At 43.1% G+C, this 22,904-nt stretch overlaps 1 long non-coding RNA gene across 1 annotated transcript in view; it reads right to left on the bottom strand.

Moving 5' to 3' along the window:
* Positions 1-1,326: 1,326 nt before the first annotated feature.
* Positions 1,327-22,904, bottom strand: part of LOC309531253 — a 22,588-nt gene continuing 1,010 nt past the window's right edge. The window contains exon 2 of the long non-coding RNA XR_014219175.1: positions 1,327-1,869. This is a non-coding gene — a long non-coding RNA (uncharacterized lncRNA). The remainder of the gene's footprint in view (positions 1,870-22,904) is intronic.

The raw sequence follows: 22,904 nt of genomic DNA, 5'->3' as shown, positions 1-22,904 counted from the left end.
CCAACATGGTCCATTAGTCAGAGATGGCGGGAGTTCTAGTTCAGTGTTGGTGTTGACCTTTAAAGCCCTAAATGGCCTCAGCCCAGTATACCTGAAGAAGCGTCTCCATCCCCATCGTTCTGCCCGGAAACTGAGGTCCAGCACCAAGGGCCTTCGGGCAGTTCCCTCACTGTGAGAAGCAAAGCTACAGGGAACCAGGCAGAGGGCCTTCTCGGTGGTGGCACCTGCTCTGTGGAACGTCCTCCCATCAGATGTCAATGAGATAAACAACTTCCTGACATTTAGAAGACATCTGAAGGCTGTTCAGGGAAGTTTTTAATGTGTGACATTTTAATGTATTTTTAATCATTGTTGGAAGCCACCCAGAGTGGCTGGGGAAGCTCAGCTAGATGGGCGGGGTACAAATAATAAATTATTATTATTATTATTATTATTAGTTCAGGAACATCCTGAAGGTCACACTTACTTTTTTTCCAACTAAAAAACCCACCCTTCCAGCACAAGGGAGAATGACAGGTCAAATTAAACTGTTTGCCCTAGCTTTCATCCTTCTCATGCATTTTTTTTCTGTGTTCATAATATACTATGCATGGAGTAGCATCTGAACATGCAATCCTCATCTCTTGCAGCTTTTCATGGGCTGGCTGGATGCAGAGGAGTGGTGAGAGGCATCAGCTGGGGAATCCCCAAGGAACCACCCTCCCCAGTGCAAGAAGGCTCAGAGCCAGGGGATTGGTAGTGGGATGAGGATGAGAGGTCAGAGCGAGAAGAGGGAGCAGACTGGGAGGAGGAGGTGTCAGAAGCAGAAGAGGCTACAGGGCTTAGTGAACAGGAAGAGGCTGAGGCAGAGAACAGTTCTCACACAGAAGTGGCGGCTGGAGAGGAGTGGGGCCAGGAGACATGGAGGCAGGATTCTGAAAAAGCCGGGGAGTCTCCCTTCCCTGCTGCTGCCAGCTCACCCTGGTCTCCTAGAACATGCAGATAAATGAAACGGCCAAAGCAGAGGGTGGTTGTGAGCAGACATAGCCTGAGACTGTATGGGAAAGACCCTGGAGAGGAGGAGTCCTTGTGGGCACTGGTAACTGCTTCATCGGAGCAAGACCTCTTAGAAAGAGTTGCTGGGACCATGAGGCTGGAGCTGGTTTCCTTGAATAAAGAGTTAACTGTACTCATTATTAAAGGTGATTTATTGCTAACCTATGCCTGACTCCAGCCCTGACACTGCTTGACATAGTACAATCCAGAGGACTGGCAGAGAGAGAAGCTTTACCATTTGATTCTGCTGATTCTATAAACCTGCCCTCAGATGCAACAGGACTTAAGAAGTGAATTACTAAACTTTAATTGGGATAGATGCCAGTAGCTAGTCCATCAGTGCTGGGAACCGCAGTGCAGCAATATCCAGAGGACCAAGACAGTGAGATCCATGGGGTCCCAAATTTCAGCAGCGCCCTCTGTGATGCCAAAATCTGGTGCCACCTCCCATCACCACCTCTCACACTCCATTCTAAATAATAGCTGTGGCATCACCAGCAACACCCTCAAGGATCTGTGCCCAGTGCAACCAAACCAGCCACGTGCTTCTCTAAATCCACAGACTCCTGTTCTGCTGTAAAAACACAAAAGAGCCCACCAAAACCTGGAAACAGATCTGCCTTGAGATTCTCCCACGGTCTGCAATAAGGGATGTCTTCTGTTTCCATAAAGCGCAAGCCCTCTGCATATAGCGGTGTGGCTACAATCAACACCCTGCTCTGAAGATGCAGGATTCATTCTTCTTGACAAAAGCTGTACCAGTTTATTCAGCAGCCATCCATTGTCTCTGTCTCCAGCAGAGGCACAGGGATTTCCTCTCCCCCAAGCTTTTATCTAGGAAAAAGAAATAATAAGAAAACAAAAATTTCAAAGGTGTTTATAATGAATTAATCGCTGCTGTTTTGGAGCACCACGTGCTTGCCATGTCGCCATGAGCACTTTGCCTTCAGTGCCTTATGGCCTCTTCCTCCCCCCCCCCCTTCTCCTTTTAATCAGGCCCTATACTGCTGACAAAATGACACTCTAATAGGAAAAGACATCATTTGGAACAGTTATTAATATATAAAAGGGAACCAAGTCAGCAAAGGGTTAGTCGTATAAATGGCCAAGTTCAACAAGACACAATTAAGGCTGCATTATCACACTCCCTGGAGCATACATGTCAATAGATAAAGTGGGATTGTTCGCGGAGTGGGGGGAGGTCAGTTTAGCGCTGAAAGCATCTCCTTCAGTTTAACCATCGGAAAGATCAGCGTAAATGGACCACGTTTTCATATAGCGTATGTATTAGCTTGATTTGCCACCTTCATGTCTTGTATAGTAAGGTCCAGTGGTGGCTGGTGCCCGTTGATGCTGATAGGGTTGAAGGCAGGGAGGCTGGCAGTAGGTGGCGCCAGAGAGCCAATGACAGGTGCAGAGCCTGTCAGAACCTAGTTAGAAGGCAGGCAGGTGAGGGCTGGCTCAGGGCAGACTGAGGGATGGTAAGGCAGATTCCCAGTTGCCTAAATCGACAAAATTCCGCATTCACTAACTGAGTGGGCATCTCTAAAATTTCCAAACATGATCGTTTTTAAATAAGTGGTGTTGAGATTTCTCAGTTCTGGATTCTAGAGACACCGTCAAAGATCTTTCTTTAAAGATTTAGTTAAATTGATACATCTTTGCCTTTAACGGGCTGCCTAAATATAGCGCTGTTGCTTGCTTAATAAAACTCAGCCCCGATTTCCCTTCTATGATAAAGAATTTTAAAATTAAAACCAACACTGAAGGAGAGAAATGCTTTGTTGAAAATTTTATGATTGTTGTGTCAAGCTAATAAAGGCAGGTGGGTTTTTTCTCCTTAATCACATCTCTCTTTTTTTTAATGGTGGGAAATACAAAATTTAATACCTTTGTGACTATAAAATGAGATGCAAATAGACGTATTTCCAGTCGCGTCACTTTTATTAAACAAGCCACACATTTATTAATAATCCACTGCTGTCAAGTATCCTTCAGAAAGGGAAACTGAGCAATTTGTTGTCAGTTGCATAGCCTGCTTTAACCGTTGGCATTACGACAAAAACATGAAAGCGCAAATGGAATCAGCTGCAACAAAATGTTGCAGTGAACAGTGCTGCTTTTCAGAGATTCAGCCAGTGGCCGTCACTCTTTCCCAGAACACACTATTCTAAATTGGCACAGCAAAATTATACACTCCCCATTCACTGAGCAATTTGGGGGAATGGGCATAAGGGAATAACCTCTGTAGAGAACAGTGAGGTGTACTTCAAAATAGACTGGTAATTTCATAGATGCAAATAACAGCTATTGCCCAATGCTTATCCAGACTTAAAGAGAGCAAACGAAGCTAACATATATGTTCATCTGAGTCCTCTCAGTAATGTGAATATGATGTCTCTTCAGTTGGACTGGCAAGGATTATGGGTTAACAAAGTTCCTTACAGCTCTTTGGTTCCACCCTTTGGGTTTTGAGCAAAACTCTTATTCTGAACAAAAAAACCTGAATTGTTGATTTCCTATTCAGCCCCATTTGGGTCCTGTTCTGTCCTTCAACCCATACTTAGCGTCCTCTTCCCATTCAAGAAATATTAATGATCTGGATCAAGCTGGTTTGAGAATCATCTGACAATTTTTGTTCAACCCTTCATTCTCGTTCAGAAAATATGTTTATCACTTGTACTCAAAGTACAGATCAGTGGTATACAGATTTATTCCAGTCAGTTTTTAAAAATTGTCCTTCTGCCAAAGTTTAAGTGCTGTGCTACTTTTTTTTCTTTTTCATTAGAAATTACCAAATGTTCCATCTTAAAATAGACTGACAACAGGTCAGGCTGCTCCTCTTTAACTATTCTGAACCTAAAAATGTGGCAAAGTTTCTTCCCAGATTGATCTGTTGTGTAGCTACTCCTGGGGGCTGAGTACCTTATTAACTAGCTAGCACCAATTAAACCCTGGAAATGTCAAGATATAAGATGATTCCCAGAGGGGTAGCTGTGTTTGTTGCAGGAAAAACGGAGATCTGTGGCATCTTAAAGTCCATCTCATGCGCCTAACGAACGGTACTCCACAAAAGTTTTTGCCACAACGGAGTTGTCAGTGTTTAAGGTTCCACAAGATTCTTTGCTGTTCTAGATAAAATACAGGCTGCACTGTAGACACGCTTTTGTTGTTTAGTCGTTTTATTCTCCTTTTAAAAGTGCAATCCCTGCAAACTGTTTATTGAACTGCAGTTGCTGTAGGACTGAGGCCTGATGACCTCCTTTTTTGTTTTCATGAGAACCAGGTGGAAAAGTCGTATGCATAGAATTAAATAGTAGGGTGCTTCTGAGCCTAGGAAGTGGTTTTTGGTACCAAACTGAATTCATAGCCCTTCTACAAAAGAGCCCACGCTTGGTTACTTACTAACAGCTCTCAGCACCCTTAACAAACTGCCGTTCCCAGAATCCTTTGGGGAAAATGCAAATGGCGCCTCATTTTGCTGTTGTCCTTGTTAGGCAATTGCTGATTCGCTGCAAATCATCCAGAGTTCTGTCAGCAGCTCAGCTTTCTGCTTAAGCCTGTAAACTGCGTTTGTCTCAGTTTTTGAAATGAATTTTACTGTTTTCATAGGGGTGCTTTAGAGAGGCTATCTAACTCCAACTCCCATCAGGCACAGTCAGGGATTATGAGAATTATAGTCTAGAATTACAGACACACCTTCCTTAACAGGGCTGCCAACTTGAATAAAATATTGGGAGGGGGCAGGTAAGCTCAGCCCCACATAATTGATTACATGATGCGCCATACGCAGACCATTTGACTGGCAGTGCCCATCAACTTTGGGGTCCCTGGCCCCCTCAAATATTTTATGGTGGGAGAGGCGAAGACCCCTCGGCCCCTAGGAGTTGGCTCCTATGTTCCTTTATCAAATATCTGTTTGGAAATTTATAGCCAGGGGCATTTCTGTGCCCAGAACAAAATTTCTCTTTTGGGACCAAACCAAATATGAGTATGAGCTTCACCTGTATGCCCACAAAATTCTACTTTCTAAAATTCTACCCCCATTACATTGCAGGGGGAAGGTTATTTAATTCATTTATAACGGTTCAGTTCGGTTTGGTTTACTGTGTTCTGACAGCCATTGCACACATAAAAATAATAACAACAACAAGAATCCTGCTGCTAATAGTGATTTTCATTTCTACACCCCCAACCTTTTAAAGGATATATTATTTCCCATATCCCCTTTAAGTTTTGTTACACACATTTGTAGAGCCTTAGTAAGAAATTTGGATATATACTTCTCTACACCAGACAACAACAAAAACAGGTCTTTGCAAGAGATGACCTTCCCTTCCACGATCTTAACAAGGCGTGCATGTAATTGTTTCTAAGATCGTTATAATAAGGGCATTCAAGGAGTACATGTTTCATTTATAACAATGACACCCCATATTTCCTCTAAGAAGCTCAAGGAATTGCACAATGTCCCCCACTCCCCATTTTGTCTTTACAACAACCCTGTGAGGAAGGGGGGAGGTAAGACGGTCTGTAGGGAAGGAGGCTGTTTTTCAGATATTTGGGGCCTGAGGCATTTAGTTCTTTAAACACCAATGCGATTCTTTGTCTTCTGAGCAGACAAAATGAGTTAATGCCAGGTCAGACCAGATCTTCCAAGCCCAGTTGTCTCTACCCTGACTATTTACAGCAGGTAGAGGTAAAAAATAACAATCAGATATTGTTTTGGGTGTTCTCTGCGATCTAGGTCTCTGTCCATCCATCTCTATATTTCTAAAGCAGAAATAAAAATAAAATAAAATTCAAGTCATTTTGATTTCATTGCATTATTTAAAACAATTGATTAAATCAGTTTAGAAGCAAAAGGCTACCACACTGGGTGTTGTTCTGTGTGTCCCCCCCCCAATTGCTTGCAACACATTCTAAACACCACGAGGAAATTAGAGTAATTTTGATATTAAAATGATTACTGCCACTTTTGTAATAAACTGATGCGACTTTAGAAGTCTGTCCCTGATATCTTTCATGATTTAGACATCACACACGCTATAATTGTGCTATTAAAGGAAAGAGAGCTAATCTTTTTGCATTTGAAGTAAGCCCTCATCATCAGACCCGACAAAGCCAGACAGATCAAAAAAGGAGGGTGGAATGGGGGGGAGAAAGAAAAGAAAAGAAAAGAAAAAGAGCATTTAAGGAAATTAGTACAAGAGTCAGTTAAAAGGTAAAAATTAATGCACTTATTATTGAAATACAGTTGAAACCCACTTTTTTCATTTCTTTGATATTACTAAAGCATAAAACATTCAATTAACTTTCCATTGTGTTTTAGAAGATGGGGAGGGACAGAGGATTGTCAGATGAGAATGAGGGGAGTGGGAAGTGTGCAAATGAAGGAGAAAAAGTGGAGATACAAGAAAGAGCCAGACTTAATCCCTTGTCCGTAAAAGCTGGTCAATCACTTCTGCATTTTGCAGGGCTGATTTTTGGCTTGTCGACTGCGTTCCTTTGAGATATAGCAACAAGCTGGTGGAGAGGTTATCTTGTATCCCTTCTATTATCAGCTACAAATATTCTTTTTATTATAATTTGATAAAGAGAGAGATGGAAGATCTTCACTCCTTTAACCTAGCCACTGTCTGATTAAGCAAGAAAATATTAAAGGAAAACAAAGCACAGTGATAAAATATGGGCTATTCTATAATGGTATTTGGTAACATAAGCAAAATGAGTGCATTTAATTTGTACTTACCCTCGAAGCTGAAAGTATAAAGAAGGGAGGCATCGGAAATCAAATCTTGAAATAAAAGAAAATGTGAAAAGAGGTGGTAACCGAAGTAACTCAGTTTATCTTGCCAACAGTATTGGGTAGAAGGTCAGGTTTTATTTTTCCATTTTTAAAAAGGCTGCATTTGACTTAAGATTTAATAATACTAAGATCATGTTGTAGCATTAGTATTGGCTTTAATTAAAGAAGTATTTTGCTAATTGGCATAAAATATCTATGTGATTATTTTTCCATATATTTTCGGCTTTGCAATAAGAGAACAGCTGCTAAATATTTTCTTGCATGCTGATTCCACTTAATCAACATTCTTCTTCTTAATGAAGGCAACAAAAGTTGGAAATTGTGTTTTACAAATGGGTTGCTTGGAAAATATCAGCATGAAGCCAATGAAATTCACCTTTGGGTGCTGATAATCAGATTTACCCCCAAATTACTACTTTTAAGGTACCAGATAAATCTTAAGGGAAGCGGGGGAGGAACTCAACCTTGAAATCTTATAACTGTTTGTGATTCTCTTCAGCCAACTCAGCACAGTACCACATCAGCAAAATAATTCCCAGTTTTTAAACATCCCAGTTCAGTGATTATTATTCCTGTAAAATGCATCTGAACGATGCTGATGCCATATTGACAAGTGCAAAGCTTTGGCAATACACCAATGAACTTACAAATATAAAAAGTAGGCTATTACAATTCCCCACCCCCATGTAGCAACTAGATAACTTCTTTGGATAGCGTCTGTCAATTCTAGAGCAGAAATAGATGCTTGCGCAAATTAAAACTTCCCCAATGACTGGGAATTTAAATTCAACCTTTGAAGTTTTGAGCATTTTCCAGTTTTGTATTGGACTTCTGCTTTGAGAATCCCAAAGTTGTTGAATATTTTAAAGGCAATACTGTTAAATACGGACATATCAGATTTTGCCATTTTCTAAAATCCCTGAATATGAGAGCATTTGAATAGTCTGCACCAAAGTTTGCGGACTTGAGAATTGCTGTTGTCATAGTAGACTGCATTGGATTAGACTGTATTGGATTAGATCCTTACATCTTTGATTGTCAGTTTGCCACAGGTGAGGCACCATGTCTCTGAATGACAGCTGCTGGGAATTGCAGGTATGCAGAGTGCAGTTGCCCTCATGTCCATCTTGCAGGCCTTCCACCAGCATCTGGTTGCCTGCTGTGAGAACAGGATGTTGGACTAACTGGGCAAATGGCCTGATCCAGTAAACCAAACTATATTTTAAAGGCTTGTTTTCCATCTGCCAGGTTCAGGCAGGGCCAGATTTGGGTTTGATGAGGCCCTAAGCTACTGAAGGTAATGGGGCCCTTTATATGTCCAGCTATCCTTTGTCAACCACAAATTGTCACTGTTTTTTATGTTGAATATATGCTATATGCCTGTTGTCTTTGTCCATGGAGTAGGACAAAGTGAGAGATTTTACTTTCTTGGGCTCCATGATCACTGCAGATGGTGACAGCAGCCGCGAAATTAAAAGACGCCTGCTCCTTGGGAGAAAGGCGATGGCAAACCTACACAGCATCTTAAAAACAGAGACATCACCTTGCCAACAAAGGTCCGTATAGTTAAAGCTATGGTTTTCCCAGTGATATACGGAAGTGAGAGCTGGACCATAAAGAAGGCTGATCGCCGAAGAATTGATGCTTTTGAATTATGGTGCTGGAGGAGACTCTTGAGAGTCCCATGGACTGCAAGAAGATCAAACATGTCCATTCTTAAGGAAATCAGCCCTGAGTGCTCACCGGAAGAACAGATCCTGAAGCTGAGACTGATTGAGGGCACAAGGAGAAGGGGACGACAGAGGATGAGATGGTTGGATAGTGTTCTTGAAGCTACCAACATGAGTTTCACTAAACTGCGGGAGGCAGTGGAAGACAGAAGTGTCTGGCATGCTCTGGTCCATGGGGTCACGAAGAGTCGGACACGACTAAAGAACTAAACAACAACATATGCTATATGGTCATTTATGAACCTAATAAGTATCTAATGCCATTTGCACATAACAAAATATGTATTTTATCAAAGTAATTGTTGAACTGAAATACAATTAAGAAGTATATTAATAGTGAAATACAATTAAGAAGTATATTAATAGTGAAATAATTATTAAGCTCTAATTGTATGTAGGTTTAATTTTATTTGTTTTTTTTTATCTTATATTTTGGAAATGTACATTCAGGTTTTTCCCCCCTTTAAATTTTTTTAGGGCCCCCAAGAGAGTGGGCCTCTAAACTATAGCTTGTTTAGCTTATACGTACGGTAAATCCTGCACTGGGTTCAGACTGGCTCAATCTACAGTAGCTGAATGGAGTTTGGAGTTAGGTGTACACCACATACTCACATACTGACCTAGAAAAAAGGGATACCCCACTTATTTTTTTCTCAAGAGGAGAGCGGCCAAAATGGTTGCCGCAATCTCCCTTGATTTCAGGCTACACACTTTTCAGTTGTGGTGCCCCAGAACATGTTTTGGGCTGCTGTGCCTGAAAAAAAAATGTTTTTTTTTGGGGGGGGGGCGTGATCTTGTGCATGTCATGCAACTCACGTAGGAGCGCAAACCCGGAAGATGGTGTCCCAGATTTGGGTCACGTCATGATGGAAGGTATGACACCAATCAAACTTGAGTCAGCATAAATTCATCCGGCGTCCTATACTTAGGATTGCTCTCATAGTATTTCCGAAATTAAAAAGGATCCCCCATCATTCTTATGACAAAACAACTGAAAGCAAAGCTAGTTTCAGGTCTGGGCGGATTACAGAGTAATATTCCACACCCTGCCACCAGTTTCTTGTCCCAGTCTCGTCAGCCCTGTGATCACGTTAGAGATCTTTTCATTTAGGAGGCTCTGCTAAGTTTGTCACAAACCCTGTACAGAGTTTGGAGCTGCCTATATTACAGATTCTTTGTTGAACCAGGCCCTTGCCATTTCTATTTTGCAGAGTGAAGAATAAATTCTGAAAGGATTTCTGAAGGAAGCAAAGACCTATTTGTTTCCAACTCCAGATTCTTGACAGGCCGGTAACGGAGGCAGTAGTAAGTGAGAACCTTTTGCTTGGCTTCTGTTACATCATAGCATCCAAGGTAATCTGGAGCTGGATCTCTGTCTTGTGAGAGCCCTGGTGGAGAGAACCACACTGCAAATGTTAACCCACATGGATGCCTAAGAATTTCAGCTGTGGCCCCAAACAAGCAGCGACCTGAAGCCACATCTTCAGCAACTGCTGTCATCAGAGGCCAAGCTGATCATAAGCATGAGCACATTTGCTGCATGCCTTCCTTCTTATCAACAAAGCCATCACTCCAATGGCTTCCTTTCTTCCCACTCTGTACCTTAAGAGTTGACAGAGCAAGCTGCGTCTCACTGCTGCAGGAAGTTGATTCGAAATCAAACTGTGTGTATTTGGAAATACAAAAATAGCAACCCATCGCTAGTGTCTCAGGCACACAGTCCATTTGCCTGACAAAGTGGCAGATAATCTTACATTTAAATCTATTCTCTTAAAAGCTGGTGGATGAGAGCTGAGAATGGATTACTGTTAGCAGTAAACTTCTTCTTTTTTTAAGTTGGGGATCGTTTCTTTCCCCACAAGTGGTGAAGCCAGATGTCCAAAATGGTGGTGGGAGCTGAACAGTTACTTGTGAAGAAGGGAAACGTGAAGGGGTGGGATTCAGAAATTTGGCCAAAGTCAGTGCATAGTTCTAATAACAATGAAGAAGAAGAAGAGGAGAAGGAGTTTGGATTTGATATCCCGCCTTTCACTCCCTTTAAGGAGTCAAGTCTCAAGGTGGCTAACAATCTCCTTTCCCTTCCTCCCCCACAACAAACACTCTGTGAGGTGAGTGGGGCTGAGAGACTTCAGAGAAGTATGACTAGCCCAAGGAGCTGCATGTGGAGAAGCGGGGAAGCGAACCCGGTTCACCAGATTATGTATGAGTCCACCGCTCTTAACCACTACACCATGCTAGCTCTCTAGAATCATAATATAGGTAAAGGTAAAGAAACCCCTGACCATTAGGTCCAGTTGTGACCGACTCTGGGGTTGCGGCGCTCATCTCACGTTATTGGCCAAGGGAGCCAGCATACAGCTTCTGGGTCATGTGGTCAGCATGACTAAGCTGCTTCTGGCAAACAAGAGCAGCGCGCAGAAACGCTGTTTACCTTCCTGCCAGAGCAGTACCTATTTATCTACTAGTACTTTGACGTGCTTTCGAACTGCTAGGTTGGCAGGAGCTGGGACCGAGCAACGGGAGCTCACCCCGTCACGGGGATTCGAACCGCCGACCTTCTGATCAGCAAGTCCTAGGCTCTGTGGTTTAACCCACAGTGCCACCCGCATCCCTAGAAGATCCTACCCTACAGAATCATAATATAGTGAATCATAATATAGTGAACCACAAAAAGAAACCACTTTGGCCACTGCATAATGAGGTACACAAGCCCTTCTTTGTGGTTATGTCTGTCTCTGCCTTCTGTCACCTGGTGTAGGCAGCAATCCTAACCCCACTTCCTTCAAAGCAAGGTCTACTTACTTCCGAATTTACAGGCTGGAATGTGTGCAGAGGAGGGTGACCAAGATGTTCAAGGGTCTGAAAACCAAGTCTTATGAGGAACAGTTGAGAGAGTTGGGTATGTTTAGCCTGGTTAGGAAGAGACTGAGAGGAGATGCGATAACCATCTTCAAATATCCAAAGGGCTGTCACATGGAGGATGGAGCAAGTTTGTTTTCTCCTGCTCTGTAGGGTAGGATCTGAACCAACAAAGGAGATTCCAACTAAACATCAGGAAGAACTTTCTGACGGTAAAAGCTGTTTGACAGCGGAATGGGCTCCCTCAGAAGGTGGTGCACTCTCCTTCCTTGGAGGTTTATAAGCAGAGGTTGGATGGCCAACTGTCATGGATGCTTCAGTTGAGATTCCTGCATTGCAAGGGGTTAGACTTGATGATCCTGGGAGTCCCTTCCAACTCTACAATTCTGTGATTCTATTCTTCTGTATCTATAGCTCAACCTGGATAAGGCACTTCACCTGGCGTGGCCCAGGCTTCGTTGGGAGAGCCACTTATCTATGTGTAGAGCCAATTCCAGAACAATCTATGTTAGTGTTTTAGTTTTAGGGGCTTTGGGGATGAGGGGGTGCCTCAATGGCTTAAACATACGCTGATTTTATCATGTTTGAAGAGATGTTTCTGGAGTTCCTCACAGCTTCTGAGTGAATTGGCATCCGTTGCAAACTTGGCTATGTCATGTGTCAAATCCTTTAGGAATAATTTTTTTAAAAAAAATATTGCCAGGGGAGGCTGTGCCCCGGGGCAGTGGAAGTGGACGAGAGGTCATTTCCCTTGGCTGGGAAGGGAGGGGAAGAGGGAAGAGGCGGGGTGTGTGTGTGACACAGCAGCCTAGCCACTCATAACATGTTGAAAAAGGAACTCTGTGCCAGGGGTGTGCTGTGGGTGGCACAGTTGCAGTGGGTCTGCAGCTGGGTGCTTGGGAACTGCTGGCATGGTCACCTCATCTGAGGGGGTTGAGGTGATGGTGTTGGTTCAGCTTCCCTGTCAGGTACATGGCAGCAGGCACCTCCTTGTGTTCCGGGGGATTTTCGTGATTTTTCTATTATTATTATTATTATTATTATTATTATTATTATTATTATTATTTTCCTGGGGGGAAAATTCCTTTCTTTCACTGCAAAAAGAAGAAGAAGAAGAAGCCACCATAGCAAGCAACCATCAATAACCCTCTCCTCCATGAATTTGTCTAATTCCGCTTTTAAGCCATACAAGTTGACTATTCAACCAGTTACAAATATATAGGAGGGCTTGTTAAAAAGAAAAGACTGCTGAGTTTACTTAGGAGCCTTTGGTGAGGGACTTCCTTTAAAACTTTTTGGAGGTCCAAGTACGGTATATAATGTCTACCGGAGCTTTCCAATGAAAGTATTCTTTTTAAAATGGTGGAGAAGAACTTCTCTTTATAGAAGCTGGTTTGATTTGTATCTTAGCAAGGCTTGTTCTTCTATAGGCTTAGCCATTCTAGCTGTATAGTTGCTTACTACCAATTTACCTGGGACAGGATCTGGACGGAAGGAGCTGTAATTTCCTAGATCTCCCACCCTTCTGTCATGGTTCCCTTTTTGTGTTACCCTCCGATCTTCTGGAGATCTATGGTGATGTAGACCTTAATGTGATGCTGTTCGCTGTGCCTACAAAAGAAGGCATCACCGTACTGAATAGGAGTTTATAGTAGTAAAATCTCCTCCGGATGTCAAAGGTTTGTCTCATGAATATGGATGACAATTTGCTATGAATATGGAAGAGGCTAGGAAGGGATGATGGGCTGGGGAAATCTAACATTAACTGTTCTTAACCTTCCCACTTCTTTGATCTTACCACAATATGATCCATGGGACATATAGAACTGACTGCCTTTTTTAAAATAAAAAACTAAAACTCCTCTCTTTTTTTTGCACAAATCTGTTAGTCATTCCTGGCTTCGGATGTTTGCCCTGCAGCCTTGTTTACTACCTATATAATTATTAGAAGACTCTTATAATTGTAATTGAAATTCTGAGTTGACATTTATGTCATGGTGCTGTGGCAAAGCATTGTGTTTAATTTCTCCTTTGTTCATCTCATTTAATGTTCTGAAGAATCAAAGGAAGATCCCACTCATTTCTCTTCCTTGCCATTACAAGCTTTGAGCTCCACCCATACCTGCTGGAACCACTAATTTAATTTCTTTTTAAAATATAGAGCTTCATATGGATTGGCATGTTCCACAGGTAGAGTGGGTAAACAACTCATTCTGAACATTGCCTCTTTAAGACAGCATAATTTTGAGTAACTTCCATAACATCTAAGGGGAGAGCCTATAATAAATCTATGTAACTTCTGGATTCCCTAGATTCAAATCTGTACGAACCAGGGATTTGGTCCAAATTTTAAAGTGAAGAGACCCAATTCACAGCTTGACTAATAACCTGGACCAAAGTTGTCTGTAAAGGCATGCATAAAAACTCCCAACTCTTAGGAACATAAGAAGATGTCTTACAACAGCAGTGGCTGTTCAGGGGTTCAGGCATGGAACATTCTCCGTCCTACTTAGATAGGCTAAGGACTGAGCCTAGGACCTTCTGAATTCAAAGCAGATGTTCTCCCTCTGAGCCACAGCCTTTCCCCATTCATCTCAAACTCTTTCCTCCAAATTCCTCAAATACTGAGCACCACCATCCAGATTCACCTGGAAATATTGCAATATTTAGCAGCAGCTGTACATGGCTACAGATGTTGTGCTCCCTTAACAGATTTAGAGCTACTCTTTGGCAAAACCTTTCTCAGAGTTTCATTGACCATTGGAAATACAGGTACTCGATAACTAGGCGCAAGCTTAAGAATTGGAGAATGAAGGGACTAGGAGCTGAGCTGAAGGCAGCGCTGTTCAGGGAAGTTTTCAGTGTGTGATGTTGTATTGTTTTTTATTGGGAGCCACCCAGAGTAGCTGGGGCAACCCAGTCAGATGGGGGGCATATTGTTGTTGTTTAATAATAATAATAATAATAATAATAATAATAATAATAATAATAATAATAAATATGATGCCCTAAAAGGTTGTCAAGTGGAGAGTGGAGAAATAACATACAAAGAATCTTTGTCAAAAGCTCCTCAGAAAAGGGCTGTGTTTCTTGAAAAACTCAAATAGCACAAATTGACAGCACTCCTTTCACTTCCAAAACCTTTTAGAAAACAGAATATATATATTTTTTTGAAGATGGGAAAATTGAAAAGAGATGAGAGAAATGGCATCCAAAATAGCACATTTAAAATAAAAATAAAAATAAGAAATCTGAGCAGGGGCATTTGCAACACTAAAGCAGAATGTTAATTGAAATCCAACTGTGCCAACAGGAACATTGGAAAAAGACCAGTCAGGATTAGACTAATTAAGATGTCTTTAAAAGAAAAGGCGGAGGGAATCCACCCTGAACAGGTTGGACTGTTTTAAGGAGAAACTTAGCAAGCAGCCATGATAACAAGAGGAACATTTTAACAACTTGTACTAACCCCAACAGTGTAACTTGCAAAACACGGAGATAAAGAAAGCCTGTGTGTGTGTGTGTGTGTGTGTGTGTGTGTGTGTGTAAGCATTTGGTGGAAAGCTGACTTTCTTTCATCCATGCATTCAGGCTGGAGTGTGGACTCTCAAATCTGTTTGCACGAAGCAGTGCCAAAGGCTGCCTAAGCCAAGCTGAATGAACTATTATGCTCTATACACTATAGAGTAGGAACTCAGCCAAGCTGCTGTAATGTAATGAGCTACCTGTGAATGCATGGAATAGGATATACAGTGGTACCTCGGGTTACAGGCGCTTCAGGTTACAGACTCTGCTAATCCAGAAATAGTACCTTGGGTTAAGAACTTTGCTTCAGGATGAGAACAGAAATTGTGTGGCTGCGACGAGGCGGCAGCGGGAGGCCCCATTAGCTAAAGTGGTGTCTCAGGTTAAGAACAGTTTCAGGTTAAGAACGGACACAGTTCACAGTTAGGGTGAAAACATTTTTGTAGTGGACAAAAACCCACTCGTAGGGCAACCATGCTCTGGAACTCTCTCAGAATCATCATCATTATAATTGGCATGGGGAAAACTATATTTATTATTATTATTATTATTATTATTATTATTATTATTTACAACTGCCTATCTTAGTTGGTTAGAGCATAGTGCTGATACAGTAACACCAAGTTTGCAGGTTCGATCTGCATATGGAACAGTGGCGTATTCCTGGGCAGAGGAGGAATGGTGGAGTCTGTCTCCCCAGCCTGACCCTTCCAGAGAAGAAGGAGACAGTTCAGAATTACAACAGGGGTTTGAGGGAGGTCACAGCTCAGAGGCAGATGAGGGGGAAAGCTGGGAAATAATGGGAAAGGAGAAGGAAGAAGAAGAAGCAGCACCAGGGGAGCGACAGCTGATGGACTCAGTGTCTTTAGAGAGCATTCCAGACCTCCCCCTCTCCCAGGACCAGGCGGGCCTTGAAAGTAGGAGAGCAAAGAGCTAAGAAGCAAAGGGCCCTCAGTGCCAACCATAGAAGGGATGACAAATGAGGAAGTGGGAGAGAAGGGGAGGGCAGATTTACTCAGAGCAACACCATTATTCTGAGAGGCTACATTCCCAAGCCTCTCTCTGTGAATATTGAATAAAAGCAGATGGTAAGGACTTTCCCTTGTCTTGTCCATTCCTGGCAACCTGCCGTGGGGGGGGGTTGGTTCCTCTGCTGCCTGGCAAGAGGGTTGGATTAGATGATCCTCAGGGTCCCTTCCAAGTCCTATCATTCTAGGCATCTATTATTATTATTATTATTATTATTATTATTATTATTATTATTATTAATTATCCCATATTTCTACTTAGAGATGCCATGGATGGAACCTGGGGCCTTTGGAATGTGTGGCCTGTCCCAAAGATCACCTGCTGTACTTCATGGGTGAGCATGGATTTGAACCCAGGACTCCTATGTCTGTCGGGAGCCCTGTGTAGATTTTGGAGTGGATGGGCTGATCCTGAGAAGGTAGGGGACAAGGTCAGGGAGTTGGAGCTACGCAACTGGGGGAGGGCCTGAGCAGGATGGAGGAGGCGGAATCAGGGCCTCGAGAACTGTCTGATCAGGAGAAGGGTGCCATTGATCAAGAGAGTCAGGAGCAGGATCCCAGGGAAGGTTCAAGTGGGTTGTCAGAGAGGTGTCTTGCCCATTTGATATTGGACTTCTACAGCGGGGCACCTCCTAAAGGACTGTCACTACCCACCCCTCTTGTCAGTTAAGGAGCCTCCTCTGGGGAGGCACCTGAGAGTGAGTTGGTAACTGAGCTGGCACCTCCATCATCAAGGTCACAGAGGCACCAGTGCTGGAATGTGTGAACTTCACAGGCCTGGTCCACTCACAGAAGTGTCCATTTGCATGTGCAGAGCAGAGACACCTGCTGTTCACCATGCCAAGACTTGTGTTTGCTCCACTCTTTAAAAGGAAGAGACAGGAGATGCATAGGTTGTTGGGTAAACATCTTAGCTTGCACTTAGCCATTCAACTCACCCACTGTGCCTTTTGTTGAATAGTGGAAAAGATGGACAAAGGACACAGCTCTGCTGCAGCAGTTAGAACTGCTCCTGGAATCAGACTGACTGCAACCTAGCTGGCTGCTTTATATAATATGGACTGCAAGAAGATCAAACCTATCCATTCTTAAGGAAATCAGCCCTGAGTGCTCACTGGAAGGACAGATCGTGAAGCTGAGGCTCGGATACTTTGGCCACCTCATGAGAAGAGAAGACTCCTTGGAAAAGACCCTGATGTTGGGAAAGATGGAGGGCACAAGGAGAAGGGGACGACAGAGGACGAGATGGTTGGATAGTATTCTCGAAGCTACCAGCATGAGTTTGACCAAACTGCGGGAGGCAGTGGAAGACTGGCGTGCTCTGGTCCATGGAGTCACGAAGAGTCGGACACGACTAAACGACTAAACAACAACAAAAAACTTGAAACAGTAACAACTCACAACTAGCTAACCAATCAGTAATGACAGTTTTCAATCCTTCATTTACATACTGGTGGCCCTCAGTGAGAACTGCTACTAATCTTAATACATAACACCTTTAACCCTTGTTTTGCCCTTTTATCACTCAGATTTATCCATGGAAGAATTGGGCAGAAACCGAAACCTGAATTTGAGTTCTGTGGGCAGCAAGGGCCAGGACAACTTTCAAGCCCAACAATCTATTCTCTATAATTAGATACACAGATAGAGTCTTTTTCTTTTTACTCTTATGCTTTTGGGGGATGTGAATCCACAAAGATGCAGTATTGCAACCCAATTCTTTATCGTATTCCTCTCCCCGACCCAAACATTCCAGATCAAAACAAGTGGAATCAATTAAAGGTTTATTCCACATTTATTTAATAATGATTTTGGCTTCAATCCCCCCCCCCAAAAAAAAATAATTTTCTCCCTATAACAAATGCATTTTGCTAAATAAAACTGAATCTATTGGGCCCTATGCTATTCCTATAGACTGCATTTCATGTGACAATTTGTTTGCTTTTCTTTCACTTTTCAATGATTATCCGTGATCTGTTGCAGGTGAAAGGTGAGTTTATCATTAGGCTAATAAATGGAACCGATAATTCACAAAGTAGAATTCTCATTCTGCTTAAAATATTTTGACAGATTTAAAACTGGTTAACACGTAACCTCATTTTGTAATTATGGAAAGTGGTGGTATGTGTTCTAAAGACTCCCAAATAAATATTTTTTGTGATTAGAAAACTTGTTACACTTCTCAATTATTAATTTTCCCCCACAGGCTTTCTTTTTTAAAAAGAAAAAAGAAAGAAAGAAAATGATGTAGACATTACTTTGGCATTCATGTAAATAGTAAGGCTACTTGGCACTTAGCCTAGTTGTTTAGAATCAGATATTTTGGGGAAGGGTGTTTTGTTTTTTAAAGAAAAATCAATCTTATATTATTGGCACATCGTGCAGAAAACATTTTTTTAAAAAAATAAATAAATCCCAAATCAGGTTAGCATATTTTCTCTGTGTTAGAGAAAATGAGAGGGTTCAAATGATTTGAATTATGAAATGTGACATCCTTTTGCAGGTAATCATTAGCACTTTCTAGTGGCTCCTGGGATCTGATCTGGAACTACCAACAATAACCACCAGCTGATCCGACAGTCCATTCTCTCACTCCAGCTGCTTCAAGGACCATTTATGTATTATCCCACTTTGGTGGATCTGTTTCCATTCTCCTATGTCACAGGAACAGCTAGTGTGGTGCCCCTCCAAATTAGACCACAGATCCCACAGTTATTAATGCAAACCCAAATCGCAAGAAAAGGCCAAATCTATTCAAGCTGTCTCCATCATGCAGGGCATTCACACATGCTCTACAGTCCAGGGGTCAGCAAACTTTTTCAGCAGGGGGCCAGTCCACTGTCCCTCAGACCTTGTGGGGGGCTGGACTATATTTTTTGGGGAGGGGAATGAATGAATTCCTATGCCCCACAAATAACCCAGAGATGCATTTTAAATAAAAGAACACATTCTACTCATGTAAAAAACATGCTGATTCCCGGACCGTCCGCGGGCCGGATTTAGAAGGCGATTGGGCCGGATCCAGCCCCCGAGCCTTAGTTTGCCTACCCGTGCTCTACACAGATATAGTTACCCCAAAACAGGATACTCTGACTAACTTCTGTTGTTGTTATTTAGTCGTCTTAGTCGTGTTCGACTCTTCGTGACCCCATGAACCAGAGCATGCCTTGGAAACTCTCACTTTCTTCTCAAAGCTTCTCCTTTTTCATGTCCATGGAGTTTTCTTGGCAAACTACTGGAGTGGATTGCCAGTTCCTTCTCCAGGTGGATCACATTTAGTCTAAACTCTCGGCTATGACCTGTCCGTCTTGGGTGGCCCTGCACAGCATAGCTCAAAGCTTCTTGGAGTTCTTCAAGGCCCTTCGCCACGACAAGGTGGTGATCCATGAAGGGGACTGACTAACTAACTTGGCTTTAAAAGAGGATTAGACAGACTCATGGCAGAGAGGACGATTGACGGCTATTAGCCATGTTGGCTCTGCTCTGCCTCCACAGTTGGAAAGAGAGCTCTTGTTCTCATGTCCTGTTTGCAGGTTTCCCATAGGCATCTGGTTGGTCACTCTGAGAACAGCATGCCATTGGCCTTATCCATCAGGCTCTTATGTTCTGAGATGATCAGTCTAGTAGCACAGAGGGATGAATGAATGAGGGCACTGAGGGAAGCCTCATTTTTGCTACTACATTGGGTGCTGCAGAATTCGTATATTTGTTAAGCCTTTTGGACTGATGTGTTGACTGTAGATATTTCTCTTGGATTGCAATGAAAACATGGCAAACACACCTGGCACTCGCTGGGTTGCAAGGCTTCTCTTTGTTTTTGACCGCATCAGGGTGCCTCTAAGCAAACAAGAAGAATTGTCCTGAAATGTGACATTTCTTCCGAGGAATACTGTATTCCCCGCATCTGATATTTTACGTCCTGTTTTATTGAAGATAGCCATCAGCAACGGTAACGCTCCGTGCAGCGGTCACCTTCATTTTAGATGCTCAGTCATCCTTTCATTCTTTCAGAACAGCTATATTGCATGAGGATATTCACAAAATCTTCAGGCTCTTTTTGCAAAACCATCATCCCTGACTGTTGGCCATGCTGGCTGGCTGGCTCTGTCTTGAGCAGCAAAATGGCTTGGGTGGGTCCTGTTGCTGAGGACTATGAATTAAACCATGGGTCAGCAAACTAAGGCCCGGGGCTCAAATAAGGCCTGCCAGGGTCGTAAATCTGGCCTATGGAGCCGGCTGCCCATTTGGTCAGTCGCCGCGCCACGCTGGTTTACCTCCGCTTTAGCTCTGCGGAGAGGCACTTTTCCAGGACTACATCTCCCAGCATGCTCTGAGGTTGCTCAGACTTCCACGACGCTGGCCAATCTGAAGCCTTAGCAATCTCACGCGTCCCCTCCATTAGCTGGTTTGACATGAGCTGGCGGCCAATGGTGACCCTTCCTGAGGCTCGCCGCTCCAAGCGGGACAAGGTGCAGGGCAGGGCCTTGTTGACGTTTAGCTCCATGAAGGGAGGAGGAGAAGTGAAGGGGCAGGAAGAAGCAGGAGCAGAGAGCCTGCGAGGAGGGAGGAAGAGGAGGAGGACTCCTCTGTGCTGCTTGGCGGTGGCACATTAGCAGCACGGTCATGGACACCCCGGGGTAGGGTGTTAGGATTTTTATCCATCCACGCTGCTCCAGCAGTAGCACTTTGTTATGTTGTGTATATCACGTGAGTGCCTGAGAGAGCATGAGACAGGAAGTCTCAGTACTGTTGGAAGTTAGTTTCACTTCTGTTTGTGATGTTGTTCTGTACAGTGGTACCTCAGGTTAAGTACTTAATTCATTCCAGAGGTCTGTACTTAACCTGACACTGTTCTTAACCTGAAGCACCACTTTAGCTAATGGAGCCTCCCACTGCTGCCGCGCCACTGGAGCACGATTTCTGTTCTCATCCTGAAGCAAAGTTCTTAACCCGAGGTAATATTTCTGGGTTAGCGGAGTAGGTAACCTGAAGCGTATGTAACCTGAGGTACCACTGTACTGGTGCTGAGAGAGCACAGACATGCTGATGGATTCTCTGCATATAGACTGTAAAATAAAGTAGTTTAGAACTACGATTGACTCTTTCTTCTGCAATGATATGCCAGAAGATGAGTGTACTCCTCTCAGGACGGAGGGGTTGCTTATCATTGGTCTCTCTGGACTGAGGGAGATTTATAGCAAGAGAGTGACCACCGGAGAGACGCTCCAGTGTCTTGGGAAGTTGGCGGCCTTCCCGGGCGTGTTTCCAGCACAGGGGTCCTTCCTGGTGGGGTGGCTGCGGCCCCTCTGCGCAAGCTGAGACCCAGAACTGGGGGGTGCCCCCTCCCCAGCCCGCTCTGTCTGAACACAGTCAGTGGAGGTATCTCAGTTGCTCTGTCTCTGAGGGAGGGAGGGAGGGAAGGCATGTGTGTGCATGCACGGTCCGGCCTGCCACAAGTTCTGAGGGACAGTGAACCGGCCCCCCACAGAAAAAGTTTGCTTACCCCTGTTAATTAAATAAATGCATTCCTATAATAAAAATTTGGAAATGTGATTCTCAGCAGGGAGTCAATATGGGAGGCAACTGCCTGTTCAATGTACATCTGGTGGGGATAGCTCAGTCGGTAGAGCATGAGACTCTTAATCTTAGAGTTGTGGGTTCAAGTCCCACATGGGGCAAAGGATATTTGCATTGCAGGGGGTTAGACCAGATGATCCTTTTGTCTCCTTCCAAATCTACAATTCTGTGATGGTGGCAAAGTAGTATACAGTGGTACCTCAGGTTACATATGCTTCAGGTTACAGACTCCGCTAACCCAGAAATAGTGCCTCAGGTTAAGAACTTTGCTTCAGGATGAGAACAGAAATCGGGCTCCAGCGGCACGGCGGCAGCAGGAGGCCCCATTAGCTAAAGTGGTGCTTCAGGTTAAGAGCAGTTTCAGGTTAAGTACGGACTTCCGGAACGAATTAAGTACTTAACTTGAGGTACCACTGTATATTATCTATTGCACAGGATGCTTTTTTTTTTAGTTGCAACAAAGACAATCTACTACTTTTATGGCTCCTACGATACAAAAAAAGTGTCCATTTGCTATTATTACTGCTACTTCTCAAAAACTGACATTTTGCAACATTTTACTAGTCCCCCCAATTCCTCTCTTATGATGCAACCCAATCCTGCTTTGTTCTTGGAAAGGCGTGGTGGCAGATTGGGAGTGCAGCTCCCCTGTCTCTGGGATAAGGACCCTTCCCACAGGTCTTCTCACCTTGGGAGATGGTGAGACTGACCATGGGCTGCTTTGACACATGCCTCAGTTGAGGACTTCACTTCCTAGCCAGCCCATTTTTTGGATCCGCATTCTGACTAGTGTTCTATTTTCTCCTCCACAAAAGGCTAGCTCCAGACAAAATTTCCCTTTTCCACAGTATTTTGTCAAGGTTGCACCTTCTTGAGTTTTGACAAGGGAATGAAAGCAGGCATTCTGATGTAAATTAGACTATATCTTTGTGTGCCCCATATATATATATATATATATATATATATATATATATATATGCATATATATATATATATATATATATATATATATATGCATATATATATGCAGAGCCTTCTGTTATTCTGATCTTCTCACTAGGCCCATAGCTGCATTTATTTATGTTTGCCCTCCGCTGTAGGTTAAGCCAGACAAGTCAAAATAAATTAGAGAGCTCTGGAACTTGCAAGACAAATGGAAGAGTGAGCAAACTTTTTGCAGAAAGAGGTCCAAGAAGCTTGGTTTCGAAATGGAAGAAACAAATTTGTTAGTGTATGTATATATGAATCAAGACAAGCATTTCATAATTGCTGTGCATTTCACAAAACCACTCCTTTGGAAGCCAGAAATTCCAGCCTTACTGGCAGTAAGCTTGTCAAAAA

The sequence above is a fragment of the Podarcis vaucheri genome (assembly GCF_965113315.1).
Source record: "Podarcis vaucheri genome assembly, chromosome: 1".
Taxonomy (NCBI): domain Eukaryota; kingdom Metazoa; phylum Chordata; class Lepidosauria; order Squamata; family Lacertidae; genus Podarcis; species Podarcis vaucheri.
This window is presented reverse-complemented; position numbering and strand designations above follow the sequence as displayed.